General features: G+C 36.8%; 1 non-coding gene across 1 annotated transcript; it reads right to left on the bottom strand.

The window, feature by feature from the left end:
• Positions 1 to 7,123: 7,123 nt before the first annotated feature.
• Positions 7,124 to 7,229, bottom strand: LOC112752778 (small nucleolar RNA R71). The gene has a single exon (XR_003177194.1). It is a non-coding gene; the product is annotated as a small nucleolar RNA R71 (small nucleolar RNA).
• Positions 7,230 to 12,394: the final 5,165 nt, after the last annotated feature.

Genomic DNA, 12,394 nt, shown 5'->3' with positions numbered 1-12,394 from the left:
CTTCATAAAAGATATCTAGTTGGGTCCATTTGGAGAACATGTCCGGAGGGTATTGCCTAGTCAGTAGCTTGTATCTCTTCCAAGCTTCATAAAGAGTTTCACCCTCCTTCTGTCTGAAAGTCTGAACCTCCAACCTGAGCTTAGTCAGCTTCTTTGGTGGGAAAAATTTAGCGAGAAATTCTGTAACAACCTTTTTCCAAGTATTCAGACTCTCCGTTGGTTGTGAATCTAACCACAGCTTTGCTTTATCCCTCAGACCAAATGGAAAGAGCATGAGTTTGTACACCTCTGGGTTCACTCCATTTGTCTTCACAGTATCATAAATCTGCAGAAAATCAGATATAAACTGATTTGGATCTTCATGAGGAAGTCCATGATATTGGCAGTTTTGTTGCACCAGGGTGACTAATTGTGGCTTCAACTCAAAGTTGTTTGCAGCTATAGGAGGCACCACAATGCTTTTTCCATAAAGATCCACAGTAGGGGTAGAATAAGAGCCAAGCACTCTCCTTTGTTGCTCATCCCCATTCGGATTTGCCACATTGGCATTAGCATTATTGTTAGGATCCATAGTGGACTCTGTAGCCTTGTAAAGTCTTGCTTGTTGCAAATGCCGCCTGAAAGTTCTTTCAGGTTCAGGATCAAAGTCTAAGAGATGTTCTTTGTCTCTGTTCCTACGCATACACAAACAGAAAACAAGAAAAGATGGGACTCTCTACGTCAGAGTGTAGAGAAGTCCCTGTGAGGTAACCTGTGTAAAGAAATAAAATAAAAATACTAAATAAATAAATAAAAAAATTAAAAATTACAATTAAATTAAGACAAAAATTTTGAAATTATTAAGCCAAAATAAGAAATAAAAATAAAAATAAAATTAATTAGAGAACAACAAAATTAATTTCAGAAATTAAGAAAAATATTGGTGCTATTTATTTATTTATTTAAATTTTTATTTATTTTTTTAAATAATACAAGTAAAATAAAATAAAAAAGGATACGGTATAAAGGAAAGGGGGGAAAGTAAACGAAAAGGAAAAAGAAAAAAAAATAACGTATAGGAAAAAAAAGAAAAAATTAATGTAAAGGAAAAAAAGAAAAAATAACGTAAAAAAAAGAAATGCAAAATAAAAATTAATATATATATATATATATATATATATATATATATATATATATATATATATATATAAAAGCAATCAAACAACGAATAATTGTTAATCACTATCAATCCCCGGCAACGGCACCAAAGACTTGGTGCGGTATTTGTAACCCACTAACTTACCGGCAAGTGCACCGGGTCGTACCAAGTAATACCTTACGTGAGTAAGGGTCGATCCTACGAGGATTGATGGATTAAGCAACAATAGTGTTTGATAGGCTTAGTTAGACAAACAGAAAATGGTATTGAGATGCAATATAAAAGACATTAAACAATATAAAGAATATTGAAGAAAGGCAAGTAAATACTTTGGAAAAAATATGGAGAAGATAGTTAAGGCTTCAGAGTTATCTATTTTCCGGATTGACTTTTCTTATTAACTATTTTAATCATGGAAGATTTAATTCATGGCAAACTACATGTGACTAGACCCTAATTCCTTAGACCTTCCTAGTCTCCTCTAAAATTCATCAACAGCTAATTCCTTAGTCAATTAATTCCAATTAGAGGGTGATGATCAAATTCCAGTTTATATGCCATAAAAACTCTAATTACCCAAAAATAAAAGGATTATATATCACGTATCCCGTTAAATCCAGATAATTAAAATTTAGGAGAATTTGTTTTCAAGCTGTTGTTCAAGTAAAGAGCTTTTCCAAGTTATACAAGAACTCAAATAGAAAGAGGGTCATACTTCCGTTCCACCCAAATTCATAAAATAAAGAACGAAAATAATTCTTAAATATAAATCAAGACATGAATTAAAATAGAGAAACAATAAAATCAATCCATACAATAGATAGAGCTCCTAACCTTAACAATGGAGGTTTAGTTGCTCATGGAAAAGAGAAAATAAGGATTCAGGTAAAATGTACTGAGTTCCAATCTGATGGATCTGAATCACCTTTTATAACTAATCCGAATAATTTAAAAATCAAATTTCTAAAATTAAAATTAAAATAATATCTTTTCCTAAAAAAAATCAAATTTGAATTTAAATTCGAGTTAATTAACAAGTCTTCAGCTAATGGGTGGGGACCACTTGATTTGTCCATTCTGCAGCTTCTAATCTGTGTTTTCTGGGCTAGAAACTGGGTCAAAACAGCCCAGAAATTGCCCCCAACGTCTTTCTGCATTTTTTGCACGTTGCGTATGTCACGCGTACGCGTCGGTCACGCGCACGCGTCTATGGTCTTTTTCCGCGAGTCACGCGTACGCGTCAGTCACGCGCACGCGTCGCTGAGCAAATCTTCGAATTACGCGTATACGTCAGTCACGCGCACGCGTCGCCATGGATACTTCCAAATCACGCACACGCGTACGCGTTGCTCGTCGCTGCCATCTTCTTTGATTCTTGTGCTGCAGAAACTCCATCAAATCCAGCCGAATTCTACCTAAAATAAACAGTATTGCACAAAACTCAAAATAGCATCCATAGTGGCTAAAATATAATTAATTCTTTATTAAATTCAACAATTTGGATGCAAATTCACTAGGAAAAGATAGGAAAGATGCTCACGCATCAGTGCGCACATACCAGAAATCACAAAATTCTGCAACTTTGCAAAATTTCAGATTTTCAACACCAGTCTTTGTATGATCATAACTTCCTCTACAAAAGTCGAAATTTTACAAACTTTATATCTATTTGAAGAGTTTTCAATAGAATTTAATTCTCAATAAGTTGCAACAATTTTTGATAACTGAGGCATAAGTTATGATCAATCAAAGTTTGCCAAAAACCAATTTTTACCAAAAGTTCACAAATTATCAACTTCCCAATTTTCACAACTCCAACCAACCAAAGCCATACCAAACTCCCATCTATAACATAATATACCTTGATGGGGTCACTTTTCACAAAGTATACCAATTTTTCCATCAAACTTCATCATGCTCAATCTCAATAATCAGATATATATAATATTCCAAGCACATATCCACCAATCATCATTCTATCACTATCAATTTTCATCATCAACTCAACCATGATTCATATTAGTAATCAATAATATTCATTCATCCAAAACTATCATATCTCAACTTCATCATTTAACCGCATCAACAACATCATTTCATTATACATCATCAACCCAAACAATCATCAACAACATATAAATTTCCAAACCTATCCTATGGGTCACTAGCCTAAGTGTCCATGAATATTATATACTACATAGAGGAAACCGAAACCATACCTTGGCCGATTTCCAATATGTCTTTAACCCCAAATTGAGTACAAGCAAGCTCTCAACCACAATCCAAGCTTTCAATTCCACTTCAACAAGCACCAACAATTTCCAATAGCTCCCCAAACTCACAATTATTCAAGCTATATATACATAAATCATCACAAATCAACCTAAAGCTCCATATAAACATAATCTCACAAGGTTTCAATGCCTCTTACCTTTCCCAATAGCTTTGGTAGCCAAAATCCAATGCTAAGCAAGGATTAGAGTGAACCTAAATATCTAAAATCACAAAAACTCACTTAATCAAAAGTCCTAAATTTTCGAAATTTTGAAGAGAAGAACTGAGAAGATTTCATGGTTATCTCACTACTTTCTTGGGTGTGTTTTGTAGAGCTCTTCACAAGGAATGCGTAGCTGTAAACGGTGCGGCGATCGGAGCTCTATAGATCAAGATATGAGCTTGGGAAGAAGATGGTGAATAGTGCTTTCTCTTTTCCTCTCCCTCTTTTCTTTTCTGGTGGATGTGTTGTGTTATGAGTGTGTTGTGGCTGAAGTGCATCATTAATAGCTCTATTTATATGTTGGGCTTGGGCCCAACTTGGGCCTGGTCCAACCCGTTAGCGTTTTTAGCCCGTTCGGCCTGACTTCGGGCCAAACCTTTAAAATTAACGCCTGGTTGTCGACTTCTAATATTTTTATAAGGTTTTTGACTGTTTTTCACTTTTTTCTCGCGCAACACTGGGCGGACTTGAATCGGTTCAATCGCCAGTTCGTGGTTTTTCACGATTTTTCGCAGAAAGCACATTTTCTGACTCAGAAAGACCTACTGAGTCCAAAAATCACATTTAAATCCTCAACTTCTCATTCTAAATTTTTGGAATCTAATTTTGGAAATATTAATTACTTAATTAAATACTTTAATTAAGCTCGGTTCTTACAATATATCAAGTCCTATCCCTAAAAAATGCTACAAAAGTGAGGGAAAGTAAATCTAATGAACAAAAACCAGTTATCCAAAAATCTTTCCACCGTCGAGGCACAAGTCTGTAGACACCATCTTAGGATTAGTCTCGAGCATCACTTGTAGGGTACGGGAAATAAATTCTCCTCTGGTACCTCTCTGAGTATAACTCTAGTGGCAGCAGTTAAATCCAAATCCTCCACTGATGCGTGAGCATCTTTCCTATCTTTTCCTAGTGAATTTGCAATCAAATTGTTAAGTTTAATCAAGAATTAAATATCTTTTAGCCATTATGGATGCTACTTTGAGTTGTATGCAATTCGGTTTATTTCAGGTGGCATCCGAAAGGATTTGATGGAGTTTCTGTAGAAAAAGAGAAGAAAGCAAATGATGCTGTCAACCCTAACCTCCCTGTACTCCAACATAAATAGCTCGAGTTTCAGAGATCCAATTGACGTGATTTCCGTGGCATTGAAAATCTAACTTCCAGAGCTTTCCAACGATGTATAATAGTCTACACTTCTTTTCCAGCAATTTGGCAAGGGTGGCACTTAACTTGGGATTCTCCAAGTTAGGCGCCAAGATAAACTCCATACACCAATTTCTTGCTTCATAGGTGGCGCCTAACTTGGCTTTTCCCAAGTTAGGCGCCAAGACCAAAGAAACACATCCAAAGCATTCATTCATGCTCAAGTTAGGCACTACAGCTCACCAAGTTAGGTGCCAGGACCGACAACAACACTCAAAGCAATTCGGCTAGTCCAAGTTAGGCGCTACACCTCACCAAGTTAGGCACCAGGACTAACAACAAGACTCAAAGCAATTCGGCCAGGTCCAAGTTAGGCGCCACTCCCTTCCAAGTTAGGCGCCAGCTATAGGAATCAAGGTGGTCCCCATTCATCAATTGAAGATGCACGAAGATCATCATTTAATTTTGATTAAACTTTTATTTCATTTATAAATAGGAAAATATATTATTTAGTTTAAGAAAATATATTTTACATTAATTAGGATTAGATATAAAAGGGAAAAGAATAAGCCATTCAGGCTCTTCTCTTCTCTTCTACCTCTTTTCGCGCTTTACAGTTTTACAGAACCCTTGTTTTTTCTCTAAACCATGAGCGACTAAACCTCCACTGTTAAGGTTAGGAGCTCTGTCTATCGTATGAATTGACACTATTACTCTTCTATTTTAATTCATGTACTGATTTCTATTTTAAGAATTGTTTTCGTTCTTTATCTTATGAATCTGGGTGGAACGGAAGTATGACCCTTGTTCTAATTGAGTTCTTGTAAAACTTGGAAAAGCTCTTTACTTGAACAACATCTTGAAAACAATTTCTCCTAAACTTATAAATATCTGGACTTAACGGGATACGTGACATATAATCCTCTTATATTTGGGTAATTAGAGTTTCTGTGGCATATAAACTAGAATTGAACTTAACCTTCTGATTGGAATCAAGTGACCAAGGAATTCGCGGTTAATGAAGGTTAGAGGAGACTAAAAAGGTCTAAGGAATTAGGGTTTAGTCACATATAGTTTTCCATTAATTGAATCTTGCATGATTAAAATAGTTAGTAAGAAAAGTCAATCCGGAAGATAGATATCTCTGAAACCTTAACTATTTTTTCCATATATATTTCACCTCAATTTGTTGCATGTTTTCTGATTCTCTGAATTATTGTTTGATGCAATTGAACTCTCAACACTCTTTTCTGTTTTTCTAACCAAGTAAATCACTGAACCATTGTTGCTTAGTCCATCAATCCTCATGGGATCGACCCTCATTCACTTGAGGTACTACTTGGTACGACCCAGTGCATTTGCCGGTAAGTTTGTGGTATTCAAATTACGGACCCAGTTTTTAGCGCCGTTGTCAGGGATTGACTGTGATTGACAACTGTTAGTTGTTTGATTGCTTAGATTAGGCTTTTTAGTTTTAATTTTATTTAATTTTGCTTTATAATTTTCAAAAATTTAGTGCTATTATTTTTTCTTAATTTCTGAAATTATGTTTGGTACTACCTACTTAGTTTTATTTTAATTTTCCTATTTAATTTTCTTTATAAATTTCAAATTTCCTTGCTTAATTTTAGTCATCATTTTTGAAAGTTTTTGGCTTTAATTGTTTTGTGTTTTACTTTATTTCTTTACACAGGTTACCTCACTTGAAATTCTCTACACTCTAACATAGAAAATCCTACTTTCCTTATTTTCTGTCTGTTTATGAGCAGGAACAAAAGATTAGGAACCTCTTACAGATTTTGATCCTGAACCTGAAAGGACTTTATGGCGGCGCTTGCAACAAGCTAGACTTTATAAGGCTAGTGAAAATCTGACAGAGACCTTTGAAAGGGAAGCTGCAGAGTCCACCATAGATCATAATCGTACTGTCAATGCCAATGTGGCAAATCTGAATGAGAATGAACAACCTAGAAGAGTGCTTGGCTCATACATTGCCCCCAATGCAGATCTTTGTGAAAAAAGTATTGTGGTACCTTCTATAGCTGCAAACAACTTTGAACTGAAGCCTCAGCTAGTCACTCTTGTGCAACAAAATTGTCAGTATCATGGACTTCCTCAGGAAGACCCAAATTAATTTATTTCTAATTTTCTGCAGATTTGTGATACTGTGAAGACGAATGGAGTGAATCCTGAGGTTTACAAACTCATGCTCTTCCCATTTGTTTTAAGGGATAGAGCAAAGCTGTTGCTAGATTCTCAACCCAAGGAGAGCTTGGACACTTGAGATAAAGTGGTCACTGGATTTCTGACTAAATTTTTCCCACCACAAAAGCTAACTAAGCTATGGGTAGAGGTTCAGACCTTTTGACAGAAAGATGATGAGACCTTCTATGAATCTTGGGAGAGATACAAGCTACTGACCAGGCAATGCCCTCCGGACATGTTTTCTAAATGGACTCAGCTGGATATTTTTTATGAGGGCTTATGTGAAATGTCCAAAATATGTTTAGATAATTCTGCAAGTAGTTCATTGCACATGAAGAAGACACCAAAGGAGACTACTGAGCTTATTGAGTTGGTTGCTAACAACCAATATCTCTACTCATCTAACAGGAATTCTGTGAACTCTGGACCCCTCAGAAGAAAGGTGTTTTGAAAGTAGAGGCTTTTAATGCTCTTCTTGCTCAGAACAAAATTTTGTCTCAGCAGATGAATTTGATTACTCAACAATTGAGTGGGATGCAGGTTTCATCTGTTAATACTCAGAATGCACCTCAAGATGCTCCTTATGACATGACTGGCAACTCTATGCAAGGTGAGAATTATGATTATGATCAATCTCCTTCTGAATAGGTCAACTACATGGGGAATGCTCCTAGAAACCCCAATAATGATCCATATGCTAAGACTTATAATCAGGAGTGGAGAAATCACCCAAATTTGGGGTGGAGAGAGCAACCTCAAAGATTATAGAATCTTAACAATAATTCTCAGAGCAGTTCCCAGCAGAGTAATTATAATAATCACCAGTTTCAGCCTCATCAACAACAACTACCTCAGCAGGCAAATTTTTAACCCCAGAAGAACACTGATTTGTAAGCACTACTAGCTAGTTTTATGCAAGAGACTAGAGCTTCACTCAGAAACTTGGAGGTGCAAGTAAGCCAGTTGAGCAAATAAGTACCTGAGTGGCCTTCAAGTTCATATCCTGGTGATACAGTGGTAAACCCAAGAGAAGATTGCAAGGCCATTCAATTGAGAAGTGGTAAAGTAGCTGGTTTTGAGACTAAGGTCAATGAGGAGCTAGTTGAAAAAGAAGCTCTAGAGGAGAAGAAAGAAGAGGTGGAGCACGTCCCTCCTAGGTGTGCAGATAACTCATTCCCAGTCTCTCTTATCACTCATCCTACATTGCCAAAGGCTCCTGAGTACAAGCCTACAATGCCATAACCTCAGAGACTTCAGAAGGCTTCCAAAGACAAGTAATTTTCTAGATTCTTAGAAGTCTTCAAGAAGCTTCAAATCAACATTCCTTTTATAGAGGCTCTTGAGCAAATGCCTCTCTATACTAAATTCATGAAAGAACTATTGACTAAAAAGAGGAATTGAAAGGAAAAAGAGACAGTGGTGTTAACTAAGGAATGTAGTGCTATTATTCAACATAACATTCAGGAAGCTTTGTAATTCCTTGTACCATTGGAGATATCACTATTCAGAGAGCTTTGTGTGATCTTGGAGCTAGCATCAACCTCATGTCACTTTTAGAGATGAAAAAGCTCAAGATTGAGGAGGTAAGACCCACTTGTATTTCTCTTCAACTTGTTGATCTTTCTATTAAATTTCCTGTGGGGGTTCTTGAGGATTTACTTGTGAAAGTGGGGCCATTTATTTTTCCTACTGATTTTGTCATATTGGATATGTGAATGGGCGGAAATACACCGATTAAGAATTTATAGAGAAAAAAGCGTTGCAAGTACAGTTCTTAGCCGACGAAAATTCCGCTTATCAATTTAAAAAGGGTTGTTACAAATGAAGAATAAAAATACTGGGAGTAGAAATCCCAGGTCGTCTCCCAACGAGTTGACAAAAGAGTGCTATTTTATTAGTCAGGAATTTTCTGAGAAATTTTAAGAGTTGGAGAACAGGAAAATAAATAATTATAAATTAAGGAAATGGAAATTAACAAGAGAATTTATATAATCGAAATAAAATGCCTTGACTGGGAGAAGATTAATTGGAATTTCTATCCTTGTTGAATTTTTCCAAGTGTAATGGTAATAAGTTGTTGTTTCTACTTAGTTATCCTTTACTGAATAAAGGAAAGTCAAGTAACTAACTAACCAACTCTGAATCCCAAGTCTTGATCCTCTCCTAAGGAAGGATTAGAGTTAGAGACTAGAGAGCTAGCCAATAACTTCCAATTTCCAATTGACACTTGAGTATTCCAACTCAAGGGTCTCCTTTTAATCAACTCCCAAGTCAAGTTGGGAGTCTACTCCATTGACATGAATACAACCTTCACAGACATATAAAGGGAATAAAAAGAAGACATGATAAACTAAATAAAATAATAACTGAAAATGAATTAAAGGTAAAAATAGTTCTATGCATTATTAAATCCTAAAATCATAAACATACGTATCTGAACAGGGTTAATGGGCGATTAAAAGAGTAAGGGAATAAGGAAACAAACTAGAATAATGGAAACTTTAACGGAGGTATTGACTCTTCTCAATATCCAAATCAAAAGCTAAAATCTAAAACTATGAATATGAAGAAACCTAGAGGAAGTAGTAATTCCTCTCTAAGATTCTAATCTAAAATTAAAAACTATGCGAATGAGAATGTGTGTTAAGTCTCTGCTTGTCCCCTGGCTCTAGTCTGTATTTTTAGGCCGAAAACTGGGTCCAAACTTAGCCCAAAATCGCCCCCAGCGTCTTCTGCATTTTCTGCACGTGGCGCATGTCACGCGTACGCGTCAGTCACGCGTACGCGTCGATTGTCTTCTTCGCGTGTCACGCGTACGCGTAAGGTACGTGCACGTGTCTCTGTGCAAACTCGCTTCTCACGCGTACGTGTCAGGTGCGCGCATGCGTGGCTGTGCAAATTTTCAAATCACGCGCACGCGGGAGCCATGCGTGCACGTCGTTCCTCGCTGGTTGTCTCCTTAGTTTTTTGTGTTCCTTCCATTTTTGCAAGCTTCCTTTCCATCCTCTGAGCCATTCCTGCTTTATAAAGCCTGAAAACATTTAACACACAGATCATGGCATCGAATGGTAGATAGAGGAGTTAAAAATACACAATTTAAAGGCTTGGAAAGCAAGTTTTCAATCATAAAACAGAATTAGGAAGGATTTGTAAAATCATGCAATTTATATGAATAAGTGTGCAAAGACTTAATAAAAACCACTCCATTTAGCACAAGATAAACCACAAAATAGTGGTTTATCAATATGCAAGAGGATAAAAAGTCCTTTATTATTCTTGGAAGACCCTTTTAGCTACAGGTAGATCTCTGATTGACGTGAAAAAGGGTGAACTAACCCTGAGGGTCAATGAAGAACAGGTGGTCCTTAATGTGTTTGAAGCTATTAAAGACCCTAATGATTCTGAGGGGTGTATGAGAGTTGATGTTGTTGAACCACTTGTTCAAAAGAGGTACTAGAGGCTGAGGTACTTGATGATATTCTGGATCCTCTCTCTGAGTATGAATTGCTTGAGATTGATGATTCATCACCTCAGAAGGACATGGTGAGCACGCCTAAGGTGGAAGGAGAAGTTCCTAAGCTTGAGCTCAAGCCTTTGCCTTCTTCTTTGAAATGTGTTCCTAGGTGAAAATAATTCATATCCAGTGATTATTAGCTCTTCCTTGAAACCTGGTGAGGAAGAGGCGCTGATTACAGTGCTCAAGAGCCATAAAACAGCTCTTGGGTGGACCATTGGTGATTTAAAGGGGATTAGTCCAACCAAATATATGCACAAGATCCTTCTTGAGGATGATGCTAAATCGGTTGTGCAACCACAAAGGAGACTAAATCCAACTATGAAAGAAGTGGTCCAAAAAGAGGTAATAAAACTATTGTAAGCCGACATTATATACCCTATTTCTGACAGCCCTTGGGCGAGTCCTGTGCAGGTAGTTCCCAAGAAAGGAGGGATGGCAGTGATCAAGAATGAAAAGAATGAGCTAATTCCTACAAGGACTGTCACAGGATGGAGAATGTGCATAGACAATAGGAGGCTCAACACCACTACAAGGAAGGATCACTTCCCTCTTCCTTTCATTGATCAGATGCTTGAGAGGTTAGCTGGTCCTGCTTTTTATTGTTTTCTAGATGGATATTTTGGATATAACCAAATTGCAGTGGACCCTCAAGATCAAGAGAAGACGACATTCACATGTCCTTTTGGAGTATTTGCTTACAGGAGAATGCCATTTGGACTCTGTAATTGATAAACCACAATTTTGTGGTTTATATTGTGTAGAATTTGGGGGTTTTGTCAATATTTATCACACTTATCCACAAGAAATGCATGGTTTTGTGTTTTCTTCCTAATATTGCTTCATGATGAAAAACATGCTTATTTTGCCTTAGAATTGCTATATTTTGATCCTCTTTTATTGCCATTCGATGCCGTGATGTATTTGTTTAGTGATTTTAGGATTTATAGGACAAGAATGGCCTAGAAGAGAGAAAGAAAGCATGCACAAAAGGAAGGAACATGAAGATTTGGATTTGGGAACTTCAGCACCGACGCGCACGAGCACCTCGCGCGCACGTGTGGATGAGGATATTTGGAAGCAGCATGCAAGGATGAACGCATCCGTGCGGATCAGAGAATTCCCACCGACGCGCATGCGCACATGGCGCGCACGCGTGGATCAAAAAAGCAATCGGCGCACACGCATGCATGGCGCGCACGCGTGGAAAGCTGCACATGACCTCATTAAAGGAAATCGTGTCTGGCGATTTCTGAGGCTCATCAGGTCTAAATTCAAGCTGTTTCTGCATGGAAAAGACCCAAGGATGCTATGGGGAAAAGGGGGATCAATCATTTTACACTTAGACACAATTTTAGTTAGTTTTTAGGTTCTTTGTTCTTATAGGGAGAGAAACCTTTGTTCCTCTCTAGATCTAGCTTTAATTTGATCTTCCCTTGTTGAATTCTGAATTGGATCTTGTTAATTACTAGTTTTAATTGTTTAATTTGAATTCTCTATTATAATTTTGTTTAGATCTTGTGCTAGTTTTATGTTCCTTTGTTGTTTGTCATTTTATACCCATTTCATGAATTTTGTAGATCTTGATTTGTTATTGTTGCATTGATGATTTCCATGATTAATTGTGTTGTTTGAGTGATTGTATGTTAATAATTGTTAGTGGGTACTTGTTAGTTCCAATTTAATTGTAATTTAATTAGATCTTTTATTAATGCTTACCATGTGTTTGATGAAATGTTTCCTTTGATTATGGAATAGTTCTGTTTACTCTTGGCCTAGGCTAAGGGAATTGGGTAAGCTTGAGTCATTGGGTCTAATGGATTTGATGATTTGGGAACCCTTAGTGGTCAATTTGATAGCCATTAACACTAGCCTACTACCAAGTTAATTG

This window comes from Arachis hypogaea, chromosome 15, assembly GCF_003086295.3.
Source record: "Arachis hypogaea cultivar Tifrunner chromosome 15, arahy.Tifrunner.gnm2.J5K5, whole genome shotgun sequence".
In the NCBI taxonomy this organism is placed as follows: domain Eukaryota; kingdom Viridiplantae; phylum Streptophyta; class Magnoliopsida; order Fabales; family Fabaceae; genus Arachis; species Arachis hypogaea.
The sequence above is the reverse complement of the archived record's forward strand: the minus strand, read 5'-3'. Positions and strand labels throughout refer to the sequence as shown.